This window comes from Aotus nancymaae, unplaced genomic scaffold, assembly GCF_030222135.1.
Source record: "Aotus nancymaae isolate 86718 unplaced genomic scaffold, 86718_ANA_hifiasm-v0.15.2.pri h1tg000051l, whole genome shotgun sequence".
Classification (NCBI taxonomy): Eukaryota; Metazoa; Chordata; class Mammalia; order Primates; family Aotidae; genus Aotus; species Aotus nancymaae.
The window spans coordinates 7879967-7904147 of NW_026988465.1; the positions used below are offsets into that span (position 1 = coordinate 7879967).

At 43.2% G+C, this 24181-nt stretch overlaps 1 long non-coding RNA gene and 1 pseudogene across 1 annotated transcript in view; both read left to right on the forward strand.

The window, feature by feature from the left end:
* LOC135269217 (uncharacterized) overlaps positions 1-19277 on the forward strand; it is a 57786-nt gene extending 38509 nt beyond the window's left edge. Inside the window, exons 3-4 of the long non-coding RNA XR_010337532.1 lie at positions 8403-8516; positions 18312-19277. This is a non-coding gene — a long non-coding RNA (uncharacterized LOC135269217). The remainder of the gene's footprint in view (positions 1-8402; positions 8517-18311) is intronic.
* LOC105708710 (TRIO and F-actin-binding protein-like) lies at positions 5792-7688 on the forward strand (annotated as a pseudogene).
* Positions 19278-24181: the final 4904 nt, after the last annotated feature.

A 24181-nucleotide genomic window follows, 5' to 3' on the forward strand; every position in this document is an offset into this window, starting at 1 on the left:
CCACCCCCTTAACCCTGGCCCCTCTGCCCCCCCAACCCCCTACCCTCAACCTTCCCCCCCACCCCCTACCCTCAACCTCCCCCGCAGCCTGGGCAACAAGAGTGAAACTCTGTCTCAAAAAAAAAAAAAAGGAAAATTTATCCTTGACTCCATGTCTACATTTTAGAATGGATTTCTTACTAAATTTAGAAATCCTCTTGGATAACATTTAAAAAGTAAGAAATAACTGTGGGAATTCAAATTTTATTTGTCCAGTCTTTGCTGGATTATTTAAAATAGACATTTATATTTTTGAGACAAACTTTTATATTTATAGTCCAAGGAATACTCTAGATATTCAAGTTGGAGTGAAAGGTGTTATCACTGAGCAACCATTTTTACAGATACCTGAGAAATCACCTTGAAATGATTTTCCTGGCATTTGCACAACTGATACAGGTCAGTGATAATTTTTATTATTCGGTCACTGCTTAGTACTCTCTTCAAATTCAGCAGATGTCTGGTATAACATTTCACAGACTCAGGGCAAGCTGACCTCATCAGAGAATTGAATCTTTAGGGACTTATGACCACAGCTGACAATCGTGAGTATTTTCCGTCAGTAGTACAGCGGGTAGAAAAATGTCAGCCACTGAATAACTGGGTGGAATGAGTTACAGATTACTATGGTCAATTTATCATACTGAGGAGTAGAGATAAAGTCTTAAATATACTGGCCTTGGATATTATTAGTCCTCTTTCTTCTCCATATGGAATGTGTTTAGGTTTTTATATGCATAATCTTGTCTAATCTTAAATTATGCTATTTCAATTTTGCTGATTCTGAGTAAAGCAAATTATCCTCCATAACGTGGATGGGGCTTGTCCAACCCACTCAGCTGAAGACCTTATTAAGAGTAAAGACTGAGGTTTCCCAGAGAAGGAGGAATTCTCCGACAGCAACATAGAAACCTTGCCCGCATTTCCAGCCTACTGCCCTCCAGAATTTGGACCCAACACTGACTCGCTGGAATTTCCAGCTTGCTGGCCTGCCCTGTATATTTCTGACTTGCCAGTTTCAATGACTGTGTAAGCCGATTCCTTAAACTAAAAATGTCTCTCTCTATGTACATCTACGTCTATGCCTATTTCTATCTCACCTATGTGTCACCTATACGTCTCCTCTAGGTCTCTTTCTCTGGAGAACTCTAATTAATACATCGAAGAACACTATTTTTTTCATTTGCTCATCCTCCTCATTGTTTTCTGAGTATATTCCAGGTTACTAATATCTTATCTCATATACTCAAGGCATGATGAGTGCAGGGTAGAGCAACCCCAGTAAAACTTAGCTCTTAAGGACAGGAGTCTTGGATACAGAGAGAGAAGGATTTAAGCCTCCATCCTGCAATTGTATGACTTGAACAAGTTACTTAACCTTCTTTCAACCTTGGTCTCTCTAAGTCTTTGGTTGGAGATAATAATAGTAACCACACGATAGTATTCTGTGATGTGAGTGTAAAGGGTACTCTACTCCAAAGGAAAAAAACCACTTATTCTTTGGCTTCAGCAGCAAGCAATTACCAGATCGAGGTTTAAACCCATACTTTTTTATTTATTTATTTTTGAGAAGTAGTCTCGCTCTGTTGCCCAGGCTGGAGTTCAGTGGTGCGATATCAGCTCACTGCAACCTCCGCCTCCCAGGTTCAAGTAATTCTCCTGCCTCAGCCTCACGAGTAGCTGGGATTACAAGCACGTACCACCATGCCCAGCTAATTTTTGTATTTTTAGTAGAGACAGGGTCTCACCACATTGGTCAAGCTTGTCTTGAACTCCTGACCACAGTTGATTCACCTGCCTCGGCCTCCCAAAGTGCTGGGATTACAGGTGCTAGCCACCTCGCCCAGCCTGATTTAAACCCATACTAATGGAGCAATGACAACTCACTACAGTAACTAGGAAGACAATCAGTGATGGTCCACACTTCCTATAAACAGCCCACTAAAAATAGTCTCAGGGAATGACAATATTTTTGAAGGTCAGCCAACCAACAACTGCTTCACTTAAATAACTGCACTCTCAGAGCTAAATATCAGCTCACCCTTAACACCTCAATTTCTGAAAATGCACCAGTCCCTGAACTCAATGCTTGTATAGATGCAGCTCTGTGCTTTGCTCAGAGACCCTGTAGCTCATAAGCATCACTCTCTTCTTTAGCAATAATTTCAGCTTTTGATTTCAGGCGTTGAAACATCCTTTGACAGAGGATAAAATCAGATCATATGAGAGAAGTATTTAACATAGTGCCTGGCATAAAATAAGCACTCAATAATGTTAGCTATTCTCTTGTGTATGTAATTATCAGTGTCGTTTAGTTTGGCAGCAAAGGCTGTCAGCCTGGGAAGGCTGTTGAGGTCAGCACCCACACACAAAATGGGCATTATTGGGGCATAAATGTAGAGTAGCAGCAAACCAGGAAGGACGATCGAGACCAGAGTGATGGCTCAGCATGCTGGCTCATGCCTGTAATTCCAGCACTTTGGGAGGCTGAGGTGGAAGGATCATTTGAGGCCAAGAGTTCGAGGCTGCAGTGAGCTATGATCACACCACTGCACTCCAGGCCAGGTGACAGAGTGAGATCCTGACTCAAAACCACACCACCACCCCAGAAACACCCCGTGTGGCTCACTGGGAGTGCCTGTGACCAGGGCTGCATCTTGTCTGGCCGTGCTCCTGTCTGCTGCATGAGCTGCTGCCCGAGAGTGAACTCTTTACACTGTTAAATCTCAGTGTCAGCTAAACGCCAGAATGTTTTTGACAAGGGCTATGGATCACTCATCAGCTCCAATTGTATTTGCTGGACTCCAAAATATCAATGTAGGATCTTTATTCCATTAGGTTTCTTGTGGCTAGATTTGGATCAATGCACCAGTTTGGTCAATATCCTATACAAGAAAATGCCTGTAAACATATGTTGAAGCAGGACCTAGCAGGCTTTAGATGTGGAAAGGAGGGCATTTTTGCCTTTCTAGTGAAAGCCTCTGTTCTATAATTTCTTTGTTCTTGGAATTCTGCTGACAAAGATAAGATCTAGGAAAGTGGAATGTGTTTTTCACTTTATTTATTTATTTATTTTTGAGATGGAGTTTCGCTCTTGTTGTTCAGGCCAGAGTGCAATGGCGCAATCTCAGCTCACCACAACCTCTGCCTCCCATGTTCAAGCGATTCTCCTACCTCAGCCTCTGGAGTAGCCGGGATTATAGGCATGCATCACCACACCCCACTAATTTTGTACTTTTAGTAGAGACGAGGTTTCTCCATGTTGGTCAGGCTGGTCTTAAACTCCTGACCTCAGGTGATCCACGTACCTTAGCCTCCCAAAGTGTTGGGATTACAGACATGAGCCACCATGCCTGGCCTATTTTTCACTTTAAATAAACTTAATTTAAAAATTATTATCATGGGTACATAATAGGTGCATATGTTTACATGTAATTTTTTGATATAGGTGTACAATGTGTAATGATTCAATCAGGGAAATTGAGGTATCTGTCACCTCCAGCATTTATCATTTCTTTGTGTTAGGAATATTCCAATTCCTAATTCCAATTCCAACAGTAAATTTTTGTTGATGGCAGTCACCCTCTTGTGCTACCAAATACTACATCTATTCATTCTAACTATATTTTTGCACCCATGATCCATCCCCACTTCATCCCTGCCCATTCGCTTTGCTTTCCAACCCCTGCTAACTGTCATTCTATCCTCTATCTCCATGAGTCCGATTGTTTTAATTTTTAGCTCCCACAAATGAGTCAGAGCACAAGAAATATGTCTTTCTGTGTCTGGCTTATTTCGCCTCATATAATGTCCTCCTCTTCCATCTATGTTGTTGCAAATCACAGGATTGCCATTTTGTTTTAAATCACTAAATAGTATTGTTTAAATGTTATTTTTATTTAATTATTTATCTATTTTTTTTTTTTTTGAGCCAGAGTTTCACTCTTGTTGCCCAGGCTGGAGTGCAATTGCACAGTCTCGGCTCACTACAACCTCCTCATCCTGGGTTCAAGTGATCCTTCTGCCTCAGCCTCCCAAGTAGCTGGGATTACAGGAACCTACCACCATGCCTGGCTAATTTTTTATATTTTTAGTAGAGATGGGGTTTCACCATGTTGGGCAAGCTGAACGCGAACTCCTGATCTCAGGTGATCCATATGCCTTGGCCTCCCAAAGTGCTGGGATTACAAGTGTGAGCCACTGCACCCAACCTAAATGTTATTTTTTAGAACAGTTTTTAGATTTACAAAAAAATTAGGATGACAGTACAGAGTTCACAAATGCCTAGCACCTGGTTTCCTTGATTATTAACTGTATTAGGCCATTCTTGCATTGTTATTTACACCTGAGGCTGGGTAATTTATAAAGAAAACAGGTTTGGCTGGGCGTGGAGGCTGATGCTTGTAATCCCAGCACTTTGGGAGGCTGAGGTGGTAGATCACGAAGTCAGGAGCTCAAGATAAGCCTGGCCAAGATGGTAAAACTTCGTCTCTACTAAAAATACAAAAATATTAGCTGGGTGTGATGGCGGGCACCTATAATCCCAACAACTCGGGAGGTTGAGGCAGAGGCTGCAGTGAGCCAAGATCACGCCACTGCACTCCAGCCTGAGTGATAGAGTGAGACTCTGTCTCAAAAAAAAGAAGAAAGAAAAAAGAAAAAGAAAATAGGTTTAATTGGCTCACAGTTCTGCAGGCTTTACAAAGAAGCTTGGTGCTGGCGTCTGCTCAGCTTTTGGGGAGGCCTCAGGAAGGTTGCAATCATGGTGGACGGTGAAGTAGAAGCAGGCATCTCACATGGCCAGAGTGGGAGCAAAAGAGAGAGTTGAGGGGAAGTGCCACACACTTTTAAACAACCAGATCTCGTGAGAACTCACTCACTATCCATTCCTAATTCCAACAGTAAATTATTGTTTTTGAGGACACACACCTCAAAATGAGGTGCATCATGACAGCACTAAGGCATGAGGGATCTGTCTCCATGACCAAATCACCTCTCAGCAGGCCCCATCTCCAATACTGGGGATGATATTTCAACATGAGATTTGGTGGGCACACAGATCCAAACCATATCAGTAACATCTTACGTTAGCATGGTACATTTGTTACAACTAATATCCCAACATGGATGCCTTGTTATTAACCAAAGTCCATACTTTATTCAGATGGCCTTAGTTTTTACCTAATTTCCTTTTATTTTCTAGAATCCCATCCAGGATATATAACATTTAGTCATCGTGTCTCTTTAGGTTCCCCTAGACTGTGAGTTTCTCAGACTTTCCTTATTTTGACAGCTCTGACAATTTTGAGGTGTATTGCTCAGGTATTTTGTACAATGCCCCTCAATTAGAATTCATCTGATGTTTTTCTCATGATTAGACTGGGATTCTGTGTGTTTTGCAAGGAAGATCATAGAGGTAAAGTGGCATTTTCATTCCATCATATCAAGGGCACATGCTAGTAGCATGACTTATCACTGTTGATGTTGACATTGGTCACGTGGCCGTCTGGTACTGTTTGTCTAGTTTCCCCACTAAGAAGTTACTCCCTCCATTCCCCACTTTCCACACTGTGCTTTTTAGAAGGAAGCCACTATACACAGGCCATACTTAAGAAGTGAGGAGTTATGCGCTGGGGAAGGGAAGGGCCGGAGGCATGGTGGCAGGCAGCCAAGGGGCGGTGGCAGTGGCATCCCCGCGCCTCGGAGCGCGGCCTGAGAGCTGCATCCACCTTCCTGCCTCCTCCTCCCGCTGCCCTGGGGCGCTGCCATGACGCCCCATCTGCTCAACTTCAAGAACGGGTGGATGTTGATTTTGGATGAGTCTGGAGAGACTCCCTCCTCCTCGCTCACCACCACCTCTACTTGGCAGTGGAAGAAGCATTGGTTTGTGCTAACAGATTCAAGCGTCAAATGTTACAGAGACTCCACTGCCGAGGAGGCAGATGAGCTGGATGGTGAGATCGGCCTGTGTTCCTGCACGGATGTCACTGAGTATGCAGTGCAGCATAACTATGGCTTCCAGATACACACCAAGGATGTTGTCTATACCTTGTTGGCCATGACATCAGGCATCCGGCAGAACTGGATTGAGGCTTTGAGAAAGACCATGCGTCCAAATTCAGCCCCAGATGTCACGAAGCTCTTGGACTGTAATAAGGAGAACGTGCTGCACAGCTATGGCACCCAGAAGGGCCCCCTGAAGGCAGGGGAGCAGTGGGCGGGCCCTGAGGTCATCAGCAGGGTAGCCCTTGGAAGGTGGATGGGCAGCGGCAGGCCCTGGACTACGTGGAGTTCTCCCCACTGACCCAGGCCTACCCGCAGTGGGCCCACACCTTGGCCTGTGCTCCTGACTGCCTGGCCAAGCAGGAGGAGCTGGAGCGGGACCTATCCCAGCACTCCAAGGAGGGGCGCAAGTGGTTTGAGGCCACAGACAGCAGGGCCCCAGAGGTGCCTGCTGCTGAGAGGCCGTGCTGGGGCCTGGGTGTCCCCCTGACTGAGAACCAGCAGAGCCAGCTCAGTGAGGAGATCAAGAAGTGGCAGGAACTGGAGAAGCTGCCTTTGTGGGAGAATAAGCGGGTGCCACTCACTGCCCTGCTCAACCAAAGCCACGGAGAGAGCCAGGGGCCCCAAAGCGACAGCCACGAGGCACTGGAGAAGGAGGTTCGGGCTCTTCAGGCTCAGCTGGAGGCATGGCATGTCCAAGGGGAGGCTCCTCAGAGTGCACCAAGATCCCCAGAGGGTGGCCACATTTCCCCGGGCTACATCTCACAGGAGGCATGTGAGCGCAGCCTGGCAAAGATGTAGTCCTCGCACCAGCAGGTGATGGAGGAGCTGTAGCGGCATCACAAGTGGGAGCTGCAGCAGCTACAGCAGGAGAAGAAGTGGCTTCTGGTTGAGGAGACAGCAGCCACGGCCTCAGCCATTGAAGCGATGAAGAAGGCCCACCAGGAAGAGCTGAGCCAAGAGCTGAGCAAAACATGGAGGCTCCAGCAGGGCCTGGATGGCCTCCGGAAGCAACACCAGTCAAATGTGGAGGGACTGAAACGGGAGCTGCAGGTGCTATTGGAGCAGTACTCAGAGAAGTGCCTGAAGATTGGGGCGTTGATGCAGCATGCCAAGGAGTGTTGGCACACCTTGTGCCGCTGCCAGCAGGAGGGCCAGGAGCTGCTGCACCGCAACCAGGAGCTGCATGCCTGCCTGTCAGAGGAGATAGACTGGCTGCGCAGCTTCATCACCTCACAGGGCATGGGCAATGGGCAAAGCAACGAGTGGAGCTCCTGCGAGCTGGAGGTGCTGCTTCATGTAAAAGAGAACGAACTCCAGTACCTGAAGAAGGAGGTGCAGTGCCTCCAGGATGAGCTCCAGGTGATGCAGAAGGACAAGTGCTTCACCTCGGGAAAGTACCAGGATGTCTATATGGAGCTGAGCCATATCAAGATGCGGTCAGAACAGGAGATCAAGCAGCTGAAGGAGCACCTGCACCTTGCCATGGCTGCCCTGCAAGAGAAGGACTCCATGCGCAACAGCTTGGCTGAGTAGAGGTCCTGCCCAGCTGCAGACCCTCCAGCCTGGAGGACCAGCCGCCCTCCTTCCTTGCTGGATGGAAGTCCAAAGCCAAGCTTTCTCCCCATCCTCTGTGGGCCACACATGCACTTGCACCCACCACACACACACACACACACGCACGCACGCACATGTCTGCATGCACCCACACACACACACACACACACACACACTACATATCTGAGTGTGCCCCTTGCACTAGGTCTTACCTTGCACCTTCTTCAGGATTTTATATGTGAAGAGATTTTTATATAGATTTTTTTTTCCAAAACACTTTATACTTTAAAAAAAGGAAAAAGCAATTCATGGTGGCTGTATGCCTCCAACCCTGGTCCCCAGCCACCCTCTGCTTGGGCTTCTGGGCTGATGGCCCTGCCCCAGGGGTCTGGCAGAGGCCCAGGCAGTGGCCATGGCAGGCTGTCTTTGCAGGGGAGAGGCGGGAGCCTGCCACCCTCTTCCTACCCTACCTCCTACTAACGCTTCCTACCCCACACGGCCCGTACCATGGGGCTCCAGACAGAGGGAGCCAGCAGCCGGCCTCATGGCCCCACAGCCTCCTCTGAGGCTGTGCCATGCAAAAGGTGTTTCTCTCCTGCTCCCTGAAGCTCTTAACTTAATAAAGCATTCCAGAAAAAAATAAAAAAACACAACTCCTCCTTGAGGGTAGAGTGGCTACATAGATTAGTTAGAATTATGCTGCACAGGAGATTTGTCTATTCTCCCCCATGATTGATATTTATTCAGTTATATACTTATGTCGGGATGGACTAATGCTTTTTTTTTTTTTTTTTTTGAGACAGAGTCTTAGTTGCCCAGGCTGGAGTGCAGTGGTGCGATCTCAGCTCACTAAAGCCTCCACCTCCCAGGTTCAAGTGATTTTCCTGCCTCAGTCTCCTGAGTAGCTGGGATTACAGGTATGTGCCACAATGCCCAGCTAATTCTTGTATTTTTAGTAGAGACGGGGTTTCACCATGTTAGTCAGGCTAGTCTTGAACTCCTGACTGAAATGATCTGCCGGCCTTGGTCTCCCAAAGTGCTGGGATTACAGGTGTGAGCCACCATGTCCGGCCAGACTCATGCATTTTTTAAAAAATACTTTGGCTTGTAATCAAATACCTGGTTATTATTTTTAAAAATATTTCCAACTTTGGCCATAGGAGCTCTTTCCGTTGGATCTCATGTCCTTTTGCCATGACTCTGAGGTAGGAGGCAGGACTCTATTCCAGAGGCAGGGCTTGGACACTGGACCAAATTGAGGACTAGCTAAAACAGAGATGGGGCAGAAGCACCTTTCTATAAGACATGCCCACCAGTGTGCCATGGCAACATACAGAAGTTACTACCCTTTTCTATGACAACCTGGAAGCTACCACCCCTTTTAAAGAAATTTCTGCATAATCTGCCCCTTAATTAATCTGCCCCATAATGTGTCCCTGCTCCACAAAGAGCAGTCCCTCTGCTGCTGCTTGTATACTGCTGCTTCAATAAAAATTGCTGTCCAGAACCACTGCTTTGCCCTTGAATTCTTTCCTCAGCAGAGCCAATAACCCTCCCAGGCAAAGCCTCAATTTTGAGGCTCACTTGCCCTGAATCAGCTCCACTACTGTTTCTTTTATATATATATAAACCAGAAAAAAACACCTTTATTGTTGGTTTGTTGCATAGGTACCTTGTTGCATAGGTACATACATGGCAATGTGGTTTGCTGCCTCCATCCCCATCACTTATATCTGGCATTTCTCCACATTATCCCTCCCCTTGCCCGCTGTCCCTCCCCTAGTCCACCAACAGACCCCAGTGAGTGATGCTCCCCTCCCTGTGTCCATGTGTTTTCATTGTTCAACACCTGCCTATGAGCTAGAACATGTGGTGTTTGATTTTCCATTCTTGTGTCAGTTTGCTGAGAATGATGGTTTCCAGGTTCATCCATGTCCCAACAAAGGACACGAATTCATCGTTTTTTATGGCTGCATAGTATTCCATGGTGTATATGTGCCACATTTTCCCTGTCCAGTCTATCATCGATGGACATTTGGATTGGTTCCAGGTCTTTGCTATTGTAAACACTGCCACAGTGAACATACACATGTGTGTGTCTTTATAATAGAACAATTTATAATCCTTTGGATATATACCTAGTAATGGGATTGCTGGGTCAAATGGAATTTCTATTTCTAGGTCCTTGAGGAATCGCCGCACTGTCTTCCACAATGGTTGAACTAATTTACTCTCCCACCAACAGTGTAAAAGTGTTCCTGTTTCTCCACATCCTCTCCAGCATCTGTTGTCTCCAGATTTTTTAATGATCGCCATTCTAACTGAGGCATGAGATGGTATCTCAATGTGGTTTTGATTTGCATTTCTCTAATGACCACTGATGAGCATTTTTTCATATGGTTCTTGGCCTCATATATGTCTTCTTTTGAAAAGTGTCTGTTCGTATACTTCACCCACTTTTGAATGGGTTTGTTTTTTTTTTCTGGAAAATCTGTTTTAGTTCTGTGATTCTGGATATTAGCCCTTTGTCAGATGGGTAGATTGCAAAAATGTTTTCCCATTCTGTTGGTTGCCGGTTCACTCTAATGATTGTTTTCTTTTGCTGTGCAGAAGCTCTGGAGTTTAATTAGGTCCCATTTGTCTATTTTGGCTTTTGTTGCCAATGCTTTTGGTGTTTTAGTCATGGAGTCCTTGCCTATGCCTATGTCCTGAATGGTTTTGCCTAGATTTTCTTCTAGGGTTTTTATGGTGTTAGGTTTTATATTTAAGTCTTTAATCCGTCTGGAGTTAATTTTAGTGTAAGGTGTCAGGAAGGGGTCCAGTTTCTTCTTTCTGCACATTGCTAGCCAGTTTTCCCAACACCATTTATTAAACAGGGAATCCTTTCCCCATTGCTTGTTTTTGTCAGGTTTGTCAAAGATCAGATGGTTATAGATGTGTGGCATTGCCTCCGAGGCCTCTGTTCTGTTCCATTGATCTGTGTCTCTGTTTTGGTACCAGTACCATGCTGTTTTGATTATTGCAGCCTTGTAGTATAGTTTGAAGTCAGGTAGCGTGATGCCTCCAGCTTTGTTCTTTTTGCTTAGAATTGACTTGGCTATACGGGCTCTCTTTTTGTTCCATATGAAGTTTAAGGTGTTTTTTTCCAGTTCTGTGAAGAGGGTCATAGGTAGCTTGATGGGGATAGCATTGAATCTATAAAGTGCTTTGGGCAGTGTGGCCATTTTCACAATATTGATTCTTCCTAACCATGAGCATGGAATGTTTTTCCATCTGTTTGTGTCCTCTTTTATTTCCTTGAGCAGTGGTTTGTAGTTCTCCTTGAAAAGGTCCTTTACATCCTTTGTTAGTTGTATTCCTAGGTATTTTATTCTCTTTGTAGCAATTGTGAATGGCAGTTCGTCCTTGATTTGGCTCTCTTTAAGTCTGTTATTGGTGTATAGGAATGCTTGTGATTTCTGTACATTGATTTTGTATCCTGAGACTTTGCTGAAGCTGCTTATCAGTTTAAGAAGATTTTGGGCTGAGATGATGGGGTCTTCTAAATATACAATCATATCATCTGCAAATAGAGACAATTTGACTTCCTCCTTTCCCAATTGAATACCCTTTATTTCTTTTTCTTGCCTCATTGCTCTGGCTAGAACTTCCAATACTATACTGAATAGGAGTGGTAAGTGAGGGCATCCTTGTCTAGTGCACATTTCAAAGGGAATGCTTCCAGTTTTTGCCCATTCATATTGGCTATGGGTTTGTTGTAAATAGCTTTTATTATTTTGAGATATGTTCCATCAATACCTAGTTTATTGAGAGTTTTTAGCATAAAGGGCTGTTGAATTTTGTCAGAGGCCTTCTCTGCATCTATCGAGATAATCATGTGGTTTTTGTCTTTGGTTCTGTTTATGTGGTGAATTACGTTTATAGACTTGCCGATGTTGAACCAGCCTTGCATCCCCGGGATGAAGCCTACTTGATCGTGATGGATAAGCTTGTTGATGTGCTGTTGCAATCAGTTTGCCAGTATTTTATTGAAGATTTTTGCATCTATGTTCATCATGGATATTAGCCTGAAGTTTTCTTTTCTTGTTGAGTCTCTGCCATATTTTGGTATCAGGATAATGTTGGTCTCATAAAATGATATGGGAAGGATTCCCTCTTTTTGGATTGTTTGGAATAATTTCAGAACGAGTGGTACCAGCTCCTCTTTGTATGTCTGGTAGAATTCAGCTGTGAATCCATCTGGACCTGGGCTTTTTTTGGTTGATAGGCTTTTAATTGCTGCCTCAACTTCAGCCCTTGTTATTGGTCTATTCAGGGTTTCAACTTCTTCCTGGTTTAGGCCTAGGAGGGTGCAAGTGCCCAGGAATTTATCCATTTCTTCCAGGTTTACTGGTTTATGTGCATAGAGTTGTTGGTAGTAATCTCTGATGGTAGTTCATATTTCTGTGGAATCTGTGGTGATATCCCCTTTATCTTTTTTTATTGCATCTATTTGATTCTTCTCTCTTTTCTTTTTTATTAATCTGGCTAGTGATCTATTTTGTTGATCTTTTCAAAAACCAGCTCCTGGATTTATTGATCTTTGAAGGGTGTTTTGTGTCTGTCTCCTTCAGTTCTGCTCTGATCTTAGTTATTTCTTGTCTTCTGCTAGCTTTTGAGTTTTTTTGTCTTGCTCCTCTAGCTCTTTGAATTTTGATGATAGGGTGTCGATTTTAGGTCTTTCCTTGCTTCTCATGTGGGCATTTATTGCTATAAATTTTCCTCTAGATACTGCTTTAAATGTGTCCCAGAGATTCTGGTATGTTGTGTCTTCGTTCTTGTTGGTTTCGAAGAACATCTTTATATCTCCCTTCATTTAATTGTTTATCCAGTCAACATTCAAGAGCCAGTTGTTCAGTTTCTATGAAGTTGTGTGGTTCTGAGTTAGTTTCTTAGTCCTGAGTTCTAATTTGATTGCACTGTGGTCTGAGAGTCTGTTTGTTATGATATCCGTTCTTTTGCGTTTGCTGAGTAGTGATTTACTTCCAATTATGTGGTCAATTTTAGAGTAGGTGTGATGTGGTGCTGAGAAGAATGTATATTCTGTGGATTTGGGGTGGAGAGTTCTGTAGATGTCTATTGGGTTTGCTTGGTCTAGATCTGAGTTCAAGTCCTGGATATCCTTGTTAATTTTCTGTCTCATTGATCTAATATTTACAGTAGAGTGTTAAAGTCTTCCACTATTATTGTGTGGGAGTCTAAGTCTCTTTGTAGGCCTTTAAGAACTTGCTTCATGTATCTGGTTGCTCCTCTATTGGGTGTGTATATATTTAAAATCATTAGCTCTTCTCGTTGCATTTATCCTTTTACCTTTATGTAATGCCCTTCTTTGTCTCTTTTGATCTTTGTTGGTTTAAAGTCTATTTAATCAGAGACTAGGATTGCAACTCCTGCTTTTTTTTTGCTCTCCATTTGCTTGGTAAATCTTCCTCCATCCCTTTATTTTGAGCCTATGTGTATCCTTGCACGTGAGATGGGTTTCCTGGATACAGCACACCAATGGGTTTTGACTTTTTATTCAATTTGGCAGGCTGTGTCTTTTGATTGGGGCATTTAGCTCATTTACATTTAAGGTTAATATTGGTATGTGTGAATTTGATCCTACCATTTTGATGCTAGCTTGTTGCTTTGCTCATTAGTTGATGCAGTTTCTTCATTGTATCTATGCTTTTCACCATTTTGTATGTTTTTGGAGTGGCTGGTACTGGTTGTTCCTGTCTATGTTTACTGCTTCTTTCAGGAGTCTTGTAAAGGAGGCCTGGTGGTGACAAAATCTCTCAACAATTGCTTGTTCATAAAGGATTTTGTTTCTCCTTCACTTATGAAGCTTAGTTTGGCTGGATATGAAATTCTGGGTTGAAAGTTCTTTTCTTTAAGGATGTTGAATATTGGCCTCAACTCTCTTCTGGCTTATATGGTTTCTGCCGAGAGATCTGCTGTGAGTCTGATGGGCTTCCCTTTGTGGGTAACCCGACCTTTCTCTCTGGCTGCTCTTAGCATTTTCTCCTTCATTTCAACCCTGGTGAATTTGATGATTATGTGCCTTGGGGTTGCTCTTCTTGAGCAATATCTTTGTGGTGTTCTCTGTATTTCCTGGACTTGAATATCGGCCTGCCTTGCTAGGTTGGGGAAGTTCTCCTGGATAATATCCTGAAGAGTGTTTTCCAGCTTGGATTCATTCTCTCCGTTGCATTCAGGTACACCTATCAAACGTAGGTTAGCTCTTTTCACGTAATCCCATATTTCTTGGTGGCTTTGTTCATTTCTTTTCACTGCTTTTCTCTAATCTTGCCTTCTCATTTTATTTCATGGAGTTGATCTTCAATCTCTGATATCCTTTCTTCTACTTGGTCAATTCAGCTATTGAAATTTGTGCGTGCTTCACGAAGTTCTCGTGTTTTTCAGCTCCATCAATTCGTTTATATTCTTCTCTAAGCTGTTTATTCTCATTAGCATTTCGTCAAACCTTTTTTCAAGGTTCTTAGTTTCTTTGCATTGGGTTAGAACATGTTCTTTTAGCTCAGAGGAGTTTCTTATTACCTACCTCCTGAAGCCTGTTTTTGTCAATTCATCAGACTCATTCTCCATCCAGCCTTGTTCCCTTGCTGGTGAGGAGTTGTGATCCCTTGCAGGAGGAGAGGTGTTCTGGTTTTGGGTTTTTCATCCTTTTTTCACTAGTTTCTTCCCGTCTTTGTGGATTTATCTACCTGTGGTCTTTGTGGTTGGTGACTTTCAGATGGGGTCTCTGAGTGGACGTCCTTTGTGTTAATGATGAAGTTATTTCTTTCTGTTTTTTAGTTTTCCTTCTAACAGTTAGGCCCCTCTGCTGTAGGACTGCTGGAGGTCCACTCCAGACCCTGCTTGCCTGGGGATCACCTGCAGCAGCTGCAGAATACTAAGGGTTGCTGCCAGTTTCTTCTTCTGTTTTCTTTGTCCCAGAAGGATACCTGCCAGATGTCAGCCTGTGCTCTCCTTTATGAGATGTCTCTTTGGATATACGGGGGTTGGGGAGCTGCTTGAGGAGACAGTCTGTCCTTTATGGAGCTCAAGTGCTGAGCTGTGAGCTCCATTGTTCCATTCAGAGCTGTTGGGGGCAGGTTACATTTAAGTCTGCTGCAACGGAACTCATAACTACCTTTTTTTCCCTGGTGCTCTGTCCTGGGAAAGTGGGACTTTATTTATAAGTTCCTGACGTGCTCCTGCCTTTTTTCAGAGATGCCCTGCCCAGCGAGGAGGTAGCCTAGTCACAGTCTGCCAGCAGAGGCATTGCTCAGCTGCCGTGGGCTCTGTCCAGCTGCTGTGTGAACTTCCTTGCGGTTTTGTTTATATAGTTAGAACTGCCTCAGTAATGGTGGACTGCCTCAGTAATGGTGGACTGCCTCAGTAATGGTGGACTGCCTCAGTAATGGCGGACTGCCTTGGTAGTGGGGGACTCCCATGGTAATGGCAGACACCCTTCCCCCAACAGAGCTGGACCGTCCCAGGTCCAGCTGTGCTTGCTGTGAAACTCTCAATCCAGAGTCTTTCAGATTGCTTTTCTTTGTTGGGGTGGGATCTGCTGAGCCAGATCCTGGCTCCCTGTTTCAGCCCCCTTTTTCTCAGTTGTATGGGTGAATCTGTCTCCCAGGCATACCAGGCTCCAGTTCAAAGGGCACCCAGATTTGCGTGAGTTTTTGTGCGGAGACCCACTGCGCCAGCTGAAACAGCCATGCTGGAGACTCGTGGTGCTTTTCCACCCGACAATCTCCTCATCTGTGGGCAGTAAAAATTGGTTTGGAAATGCGGTGATCACTCATCCTCTGCGTTCTCGCTGGGAATTGCACTCCAGAGCTGTTCCTATTCAGCCATCTTGGATCGCCTGCCTTCACTACTGTTTTTATTGTTGCTGCTTGAAGCCCTTACTTTCTTGCACTACAAGGTGCTCCAATCTCCCCCTGGTTCACCTGGAAGTGATAGTAGAGGAGAGCCATTTACTACAACTGTGTAAGACATTGGAGCACAGGTGACCCTGAGATCCCTCCTAGGGCAGCATGGCACAGGCTGGTGGAGGGCCCTCCTCTACATCCACATTTGACCCTGACTGTATTTAGTGTTCTCTCACTCTTTACCTGCCTTCTCTTTTTTGTAACATAAAGTCTCAAGTATCTCAGCTGACATGTGGTACCCACTGGATGTCAGTGCATGAGAACAGAATGGTGGAGAGCAAATTCCTTATGAAGGATGTTCATTGGAAGTCATTTCCCAAGCCAGGTCTCTAAATTAAAAAAAAAAATTTATAAAGTTTCCAGCAATTGCTGTTAACTGGGATGGGATGATGGACATGGGTTTGTTTTTCTTTAAGTTTTGAGGATTTCTGCAAAACTTGGATAAGCCAGTTTTTATTTTATGTTCGTAATAGCCTCTCAAGGAATATTTGATTAATCTCCACCTTGACTTTCTGCTACTGTGATACAGTTAATTGGGCAGAAAGAAGACTTTTTACTGGGGGAAAGATGGGGAGCACTGAGTGGCAGAGACAAAGGGCACGTGACAACATTCTTCATTAATACTTCTTAGTTATAGGAATATACACAACACTTTCTCTTTATTGAAAACATTCTGTGCTGGATGTGGTGGCTCACACCTATAATCCCAACACATTGAGAGGCCGAGGCAGGCAGATCACCTGAGGTCAGGAGTTCAAGCCAGCCTGGACAACATGGCAAAACCCTGTCTCTACTAAAAATGCAAAAACTAGCCGAGTGTGGTGGCGGGTGTCTATAATCTCAGCTACTCAGGAGGCTGAGACATGAGAAGAATCACTTGAACCCGGGAGGTGGAGGTTGCAGCGAGCCGAGATTGCGCCACTGCACTCCAGCCTGGGGGACAGACTGAGACTCTGTCTCAAAGAAAATAAAAATTATTCCTCACAAAGAATGTAAGCCCCATGAGGGTGAGAACCATGCTTACGTTGTCCATCACTTTATTGTCAGCGTTTAGAATTAGAACATTGTAGGTTTTCAGAAGATTTGTTTGCATATGGGATCATTGATAAGTTCATTATGTGCATGAACATATTCAACATCTATTGCTTCAAAAATAGCTTCTTTACAAATAGGAACAGTGCTCTTTTCATTCAGTTACATTATTCTTATGAATATATTCATAAAGATTGTTGAATATTCATAAGGATATTTCATAAAGAATATTTTATGAACAAATTTCATAAAGATTTTATGAACACATTACTTACAAAGTAATTTGAGATTTGAGGAATGTGTACATGAAAATCTTTTGAAGAGCATCTGGATAGGAAAATACTAATAAGGAAAATATTTTAACAAGAAAAGCTTCAAGATGAAGAAAATATTCATGAAGAGTGTTGCCCATCTTCCCCTCTGCCTCTGCAGCTGGGCTGTTTTGCCTTCCCCACTTCATTCTTTCCTTAGAGAAGGTCCCTCTGCTCAGCTCTTCCACCTGCAGAGACAAGTTCAGCCTTCACAATTTTAAAGTTTTCAACAACCATAAAATTAGCATGTAAAAATTCTTGAAATATCGTTATGCTTTCCTGTGTATAAAATATTATAATGCATGCACTAATGTACTGCCTTGCCCTGCTATTTAACCTGTTATTTGGCATGTCGTATTTCTCTTGTTTACTACAAATTTCTTTTGAAATTATATTTTAGAGGCTGGGTATCGCTATGTGTCCCAGGCTGGAGTGCAGTGACTATTCACAGGCACGATCATGGCGCATACACTGCAGCCTCAAGCCATCCTCCTGCCTCAGCCTCCTGAGCTAGGACTACAGCTGTGCCTCATGGTGCCAGGCCTATTGGTTTTCTCTTACTACAAATTTTATGAAAGCAGAGACCTCATTTTATACTTCTCTGTAATTCTTATAGCATTTAGCATCTTGTGGGTGAATGCATATATTCTGTTGATTATGTCATAATTTTTTTTTTTTCAAATAATCTTACTTTGTTGCCCAGGCTGTAGTGCAATGGGGAGATCTTGGCTCACTGCAAGCTCCGCCTCCTGGGTTCAAGCGATTCTCCTGCCTCAGCCTCTGGAGTAGCTGGGATTACAGGTACCCACCGCCACGCCTGGCTAATTTTTGTATTTTTAATAGAGACGGGGTTTCACCCTATGGCCAGCCTGATCTCGAACTCCTGACCTCATGATCCACGTACCTCGGCCTCCCAAAGTGCTGGGATTACAGGCACGAGCCACCACAACTGGCCAATTTTTTTTTTTTTTAAATCACAAAACCGAACATACAGTTGTACCTTTATTCTGAAAGCTCTTTTTAGCGTTCTGTGAGGATAACAGCATTCTTGCAGAGGACAGTAGAACCCAAGGAAGAAATGGATGGGCATGTGTTTAGAAGCCCACAGGGCACTCAATCCTGGTAACAGAAGACTGGAATAGATGACATCCATTCTGGTGTCACAATTCTGGGCACATTTGAATTAAGGGGTTTTATTGCTGCATCTTGGCAATAGCTGGAAAGGATCTTTAAAAGCATAGTGCTTAAAGTGGTTAAGAGAAAGAATTCAGATGGTTTATGGAAATCTGGATCAGCACTGCAGTCTAATACACAGGCCATCTTTAAGCAGAAGACGTTTTCAAGCGAGGTTTTTAAAACCTTGCCCTTAAGAAGCATTGGAAAAGAATTCTCTTATTTTCTGCAGGTGGAGGGCTGCAAAAGCAGATGGCTGGTGATTTTCCTCAGTAATGCCCTTCTGCTACATCTGTCTGAGGAGCCACAGGCGGCTGCAGTTGGAGGGGGCTTCTCCTTCTTCCTCTTCTCCCCTACAGCCACAACCCTGACATGCCTCATGTTTGAAAAGATTCATCATTCAAACCATAACACAATGCTATGTGGGTAGCTCAGCTGCCTGAGAGAGGATCAGAAAACCCAACTCTAATGGGCTGATGAATGGAAAATCCATTACTGATGTAACATTCAAAGGACACTCTTGCTTTATTTCACTCGAGTGGAATGAAAGATGAATAAGTAGGATGACTATCGGCCGATAGTGTGGTTTGTAAATGAAAATGTCAAAGGGTGATTTTTGGCTTTTTAAAATCTTGTACTGTTTATCTTTGATGTGTATACTTGAAAGGATAATAAAATATTTTTTCTCCCACTAGAATATGCAGTTAAAATAAGTATTATTTCCTTATAAGTGTTCAGCACCCAAATTATTTTTATGTAAATGCACTTTTAGTTTTTTAGTTTATTCAAATGCCATTTAGTACATTTTGACACAAATGAAATGAAATTATAAATTCACATTAAATAGAGTACTAGATAAAATACAGAACACGTAACTTTGAATTTAAGAAAAATGATGAATAATGTTTTTTATGTCCATGCACTACTTGAGATGTAACTCAGGCACTACATAATGACATTTCAGTTAACTATGAACTGCATGTATAATGGAGTCCCGTAAGATGATAATAGAGCTGAAAAATTCCTATTTCCTGACATCATAGCCATCATAACGTCATAGTGAAATGTATTACTTCCACGTTTATAGTGATGCTGGTGTAAATCGACCTATGCTGCATTGCAGTCACATAGACGTCTAGCATATATAGTCACGTGCAACATATAATACTTGATAATGATAATAAACAACTATGTTACTGGTTTATATATTTACTATATTTTTATCCTTATTTACAGTGTGCTCCTTCTATTAAATAAAAGTTAACTGTAAAATAGCCTCAGATGGGTCCTTCAGGAGGTATGCCAGAAGAAGGCATTGGTACCATAGGATATGACAGCTCTGTGCGTGTTATTGCTCCTGCAGATCTTCCAGAGAGAGAGGATGTGGAGGTGGAAGGAAGTGATATTGATGATGCTGACCCTGTGTAGGCCTAGGCTAATGTACGTGCTTGAGTCTTATTTCTTAACAACGAAAAAGTTTAAAAAGCAAAAAATAAAATATTAAGAATAGAACGCTTATAGAAGGAAGGAAATATAAATAAGGAAAAATCTGTTTGTGTTTTAAGCTGTTATTACAAGAGTAAAAATGTTTTTAAAAAATTCTGCTATAAAGACACATGCACATGTATGTTTATTGCAGCACTATTTACAATAGCAAAAACTTGGAACCAACTGAAATGCCCATCAGTGATAGACTGTATAAAGAAAATATGGCACACATACACCATGGAATACTATGCAGCCATAAAAAAGAATGAGATCACGTCCTTTGCAGGGACATGGATGAAGCTGGAAGCCATCATTCTTAGCAAACTAACACAAGAACAGAAAACCAGACACCGCATGTTCTCACTCATAAGTGGGAGTTGAACAATGAGAACACGTGGACACAGGGAGGAGGGGGAAAACAGCACACACCAGGGCCTATTGGTAGGTGGCAGGCAAGGGAAGGGATAGCATTAGGATGAATATCTAATTCATGTGAGGCTAAAACCTAGATGAGGCCAGGTGCGGGGGCTCACGCCTGTAATCCCAGCACTTTGGGAAGCTGAGGTGGGTGGATCACCAGGTCAGGAGTTTGAGACCAGCCTGACCAACATGGTGAAACCCTGTCTCTACTAAAAATACAAAAATTAGCCAGGCTTGGTGGTGCATGCCTGTAGTCCCAGCTACTCAGGAGGCTGAAGCAGGAGACTCACTTGAACCCCAGGAGGCGGAGGTTGCAGTGAGCCGAGATTGTGCCATTGCACTCCAGCCTGGGTAACAGAGCGAGACTCCATCGCAGAAAAAAAAAAAAAAAATCTAGATAATGGGTTGATAGGTGCAACAAATCACCAGAGCACAGGTATACCTATGTAACAAACCTGTACATTCTGCATATGTATCCCGGAACTTAAAGTAAAATTTAAAAATATACATGTATTTATATATAAGCTTTTTAAAATTAAAAAGTTTTATAAAGTAAAAATGTTATAGTAAGCTAAGGTTAATTTATTATTAAAGAAAGAAATTTTAAATAAATTTAGTGTATCCTAAGTGCGCAGTGTTTATAGAGTCTATAGTGTACAGTAAGGTCCTGGGCCTTCACATTCACTCACCACCCACTCACTCACCCAGAACAACTTCCAGTCCTGCAAGCTCTATTCACGGTAAGTGTCCTATTCTCACTGAACCTTTTCTACATGGAGATAGGTTTAGATACACAAGTACCATAATGTTGTAATTGCCTACAGTATTCAGCACAGTACTACGATGTCCAGGTTTGTGGCCTAGGAGCCATAGGTTCTACCATGTTAGCCTAAGTGTATTGTGGGCTCTACCATCTAGGTTTGTGTAAATACAATCTGATTTCTCCACAAGGACGGTCACCTAAGGACACATTTCTTAGAACATATTCCCATTGATAAGTGATGAATGACTGTGCTTATACTCAAAAATTACTCATTGCTTATCCAAAATTCAGATTTAACTGAGTGGCCTGTATTTGTGTTTGCTAACTCTGGCAACCCTATCACCAAGGCAAATTTCACTGGAAGAAATTTGAAGCTCTGAATACAGTTTTTAATCAAGCACGTAGACTTTTATTCACACTTGGAAATCAACCTTCCATTATCCAGAGAGTACACATGCTGCCTCCAGCTCCTTGTTTCCCCTTGGCCTCTTGGCCCATTCCAATCTGCCTCACAGAGCCCCATCACCCCATAGAAACAGGTGTCTTTGTGGTCACCAACGCGTTCCTTGTTGCCACTCGCAGTGGACACTTTTCTGTACTCACGTTAACATCTCAGCCACATTCTGCAATGCTGACCTCCTTCTCTCTTGAAAGAGTTTGGCTCTGGCTTCTGTGACCCCCTTCTCTGTCCTGGTTTTCTACTTACCTGGCTGCTAATTCTCATCTCTGTCAGATCCTTCTCCTCTAACTCCAAATTGGGAACTCCTCATGGCTTCATACAAGGTCCGCCGTCCTCCTCTATACAACACTGTCCAACAGAACTCTCTTATGAGGCTGGAAATGTCCTCTCTCTGCGCCATCCAATGCAGTAGCCACTAGCTACAGATGGCGACTAAGCACTTGAAATGCGGCTAGTGTGACTGAGGGATGGAATTTTAAATTTTATTTAATTTTTAAATTTTTTTATGAGAGTCTTGCTCTGTCACCCAGGCTGGAATGCAGTGATGCCATCTTGGCTCACTGCAACCTCTGCCTCCTTGGTTCAAGAGATCCTCCTGCTTCAAGCTCAGGGTAGCTGGGATTACAGGCATGCACAATCACACCTGGCTAATTTTTGTATATTTTGTAGAGAATAAGTTTCACCATGTTGGTCAGGCAGGTCTTGAACTCCTGACCTCAAGTGATCTACCCACCTTGGCTTCCCAAAGTGCTGGGATTACAGATGTGAGCCACTGTGCCTGGCTAACTTTTATTTAATTTTAATTAATTTATATTAGCACATATGGCCAGTGGTTACCATATTGGACAGTACAGCTCTAGATCATCTTACCAGGTGAGCTACTATTGGCTTTAAAAAGCAGCTTTATGCTTATGGTTTCCTGATGTGCATCTGTATCTCGGACCCTCCACAGAGCTCCAGCGTTATGTGCATCTGATAGCTTCGATGACTCAGCAGCATTAAGGGACCATAACTGTTCTTTTTTCAGCTGCCAATACTTCAGAGAGTGGTACCATCAGTTACTCGGTTTGTTGAAGCCAGAAACTGAGAGTAGTTCTTTATTTTTCCTTATTCCTTACTATCCCACACCTAAATCTTAAGTAAGGTCCACCACTACCTCCAACTTACATTTTTTTATGGGCACCCTATTTACCTTTATTACCTGGCAGGATTTGCAGGAAAATTGCCCAGAACTGGCATATTGATCCAGGTTTTTACATTACCCATCCCTTTTTGTTTCTTGCAAGCTGCAGGAGATCCCTACTCTATTCACGTGAATAAGCAGGGTTAGTCACAGGTTAGGAAATCTGTACGGGGACCATGTAGACAAGGCAGGAGGCCAGTCATCCCCAAGGGGCTTTTATTGGCTCTGCAAGTCAAGCCTGATTCCTTAAATGGAGGCACACTCTTCCAATCGAAGCCTTGGTAAAACAGTTTCTCCAATTGTGTCTTCAGACTTCTATTAGTGTAGTTCATGCAGTTAACTCCTGTTTGACATTCGTGAACATTTCAGCTCTTCATGAGTCCTGCACGTTTTTTCTCTATTCCAATGTTGCAATCTTCAAAGCTATTAGAAACCCTTCCAATGGTCCCATATGGGGCCCCAAAATGAAGCAGTGTCGTTGTCCGGGGTAAATATCTGAAGTTCGTCGTCTCACACCAAGGAAATCGAAGACGTGGACATGCAAGAAGTGATTTTAAGAGCAGAGGTGTAATAGATGGAAGAAAGGGAAAGGAGAATAGTTCTCTCTCTTGCAGAGACAGAGGGGCTCGTGGGTGGGTCTTCCCCAAATTACGTTTTGAATCTGTCTACATCCTTCCATCTCCACTGCTACTTTCTCATGCAAGCCATCAGCATTTCTTGCCTCACAGTCACCTTCCTGCTTTCTAAACCCAGCTTTAATCCAGTGTCCACACACAGCATCGGGATTATTCCTCTCAAAACATAAACTTGATCATGCCGCTTTTCTGCTTAAAATTCTTCAGTGGTTTGCCATGGTTCTTGGAATAAAATCTAGATGGGCTGTACTGGTCTTCAAGGCTCTGAGCCCTGCTTTCCATTTCAACCCATTTCATGCCATAGTTCTCTATTTACACTGTGTTTACACAGTGACAAGTTGACTTCCTGATAACTTGGCACCCATATGCATCTCCTTAAACCATACGTAACTTCCAAATAAAGACTAGGTAGTTCTGCCTATGATGCGACCAACATAATGTAACTATCCTTCATACAACTAAAAATGCACTAGCCCCTTTTCCAGAATTCAGCTTTCAGGATTTCAACTTTTGGGATTTTAATCTTTTGGGATTGTGGCTTTTGAGATGTTAGACATTAGAGATGTTAGACATCAGGGATTTTGATCTTTCTGGATTTCAACATTTGGGATTATGGCATTCAGGATTGTGTCTTTTGAGATTTTGATGGGCATCACCTAAAATCATAGGTTTGATGTGCTATTCATATCTTTTTCTATTATACATTTAAATAAGTCAGTAACTACTGAAATATTTATGGACTGTCTAGACTCACTCTGTACCCCATGGGACCCTTGTACCACGCTTTGGGGAATGACTGTCTCAGGGACTCCAGCCTGTCTGCTCACTCCCATCCTGGACCCCTCCTCCCCATCCTGCCGGGATTCCTCAGGTCGCACATTAGAACACAAACAGAAGTAACATAGCTCGCTCTGTGCCAAGAGAAACACTTAAGTATAAATGCAATTTGTTGATAAAGGCGTACAATCAAAGCCAATATAAACAGCATTAGCTAAGAACATGCACTCTGGAGATGAGCTGGATTCAAATCTTGGTCTCCCACTTGCCGTATAAGTCATTTCACCTCCTCAGGTAGCTCAGAGGACAGCTGTGAAGGTTCCATCAATTAATGCATATTCAGGGCTTACATGTCTGACACATGGGAAATGCTGAT